At 29.4% G+C, this 1875-nt stretch overlaps 1 pseudogene; it reads right to left on the bottom strand.

The window, feature by feature from the left end:
* Positions 1 to 98: 98 nt before the first annotated feature.
* Positions 99 to 217, bottom strand: LOC111736594 (annotated as a pseudogene).
* Between the last annotated feature and the right edge of the window lie 1658 nt (positions 218 to 1875).

Below are 1875 nucleotides of genomic sequence, written 5' to 3'. Positions count from 1 at the left end.
CTTGGTAAAGTGGTTCTGGCTCTGGAAGTCATTGGCGGTTGACCTCACAATATTGCAAGGACCATGTCAGTTTACAATCCCTTATTTTTTATTTTTTACGCCTACAGCACTTGGTCTTCCTAGGTGGTCTCCCATCCAAGTACTAACCAGGCCCGACCCTGCTTAGCTTCCGAGATCAGACGGGATTGGGCTTGTTCAGGCTGGCATGGCCGTAGACCCATTCTTTTACTTTTGAAAACTGATTTGTGATTTTATATTTAAAGTGAATGTCTACTGACAGGTTATAATTTGGGGTTTAAATCTACTATCTTGATATTTGTCCTATGTCCTCTTTGTTCTCTCCTTTTTGTCTTTCCCTCCCTTCTTTTGGGTGAATTATTTTCTACAATATCGTTTTACTACGTATTGGCTTATTAACTATATCTCATGTGTTCTTTTTGTAATGGTTGTTCCAAGGTTTACAATGTAATCTTTAACTTATAATAAGATTATTCTAAGAACCGTGCAACAATATTTATCCCTTTACCTTCTTTCATCCTGTGTTACTGTTAACATATATTTTACTTCTGTTTATGCTATAAACCCCACACTACATTACCATTCTTTTTGTTTAAGACAATTATCTTGTAAATATATTAAATAGAAGAAGAAAGTATTTTAAATCTACCCACATATTTATCGTTTTTAGAGCTTAGAATTCCTTAACATAAACCCAGATTCTCAGATTTTCATTTGGAATTATTTTCCTTCTGCCTAAAGAAATCGTTTTTGTATTTCTTGAGGTACAGTTCCTCCAGAGATGAGTTCTTTCAGTTTTTTGTTTGTTTGTTTGTTTATTCATTTGAAAGTCTTTATTAAATCTTAATTTTAAAAGACTTATTTGTTGGCTGAGAAAAGAATTCTTGTTCAACAGTGTATTTCAATAGTTTAAAGATCCTTTCGTAGTTTCTGATGATAAGTCTGCCATCAAAAGTCTTTGTTCTTTTGAATGTAATATGTATTTTTTTTATGTGGTTGTTTATAATTTATTCTCTTTAACACTGGTTGACTTGATTTTGTTTTTTAAAGATTTATTCTGCTTGGAGTTTGTGGAATTTCTTGGATCTTTGGATTTATTTTTATTATCAAATTTTGAAAAAAACAATCATTTTTCTTTAATACTTCTCCCTTTTCTTCTCTTTTTTAAAAAAATTCCAATTAAGTGCATATTAAACCTCGTGATATTATCCCAAAGATTGCTGAATCTCTGTTAATTTTTAAAATCTTTTTCTATATGTCTTATTCTGTACAGTTTCTATTGCTATATCTTCTAGTTCATTATTTTCTTCTATTTATTTAATTTGATTTTAATCTCATTCAGTATATTTTTATTTAATTTATTGTATTTTTTTATCTTTAGAAGTTCCATTGGGTTATTTTTTTATATCTTAAAATTCTCCTCTCATTATACTCATGTTTTCCTCTGCATTCTGGAATATATAGAGTATATTTAGAAGAGCGCTTTTCATGTCCTTGTCTGCTCATTTATTATTTCTTTCATTTTAGGATGTTTCTATTGAATGACCCCCCACTTTAGTTATAATATTTTCCTGCTTTTTTATATATCTAGTAATATCTGATTGAATACAGAATATTGCCATTTATGCATTACTGGTTGCTAGATTTTGTTATATTCTTTTCTTTTAATTAATTAATTAATTAAATTTTTTATGGGGACATTGCTTAATGAAATCAGGTAAGTTTCAGCTGTACATTTTAACAGTAAGGCATATATGTTTCTTTTTTCTTTCTATTCTCATCAGCCTGGTCATAGGTTTATTAATTTTTTGAGCTTCTCCATGAACCAGCTTATGATTTAATTAATTTTCTTTATTT

This window comes from Pteropus vampyrus, unplaced genomic scaffold (assembly GCF_000151845.1).
Source record: "Pteropus vampyrus isolate Shadow unplaced genomic scaffold, Pvam_2.0 Scaffold20, whole genome shotgun sequence".
NCBI lineage: Eukaryota > Metazoa > Chordata > Mammalia > Chiroptera > Pteropodidae > Pteropus > Pteropus vampyrus.
The sequence above is the reverse complement of the archived record's forward strand: the minus strand, read 5'-3'. Positions and strand labels throughout refer to the sequence as shown.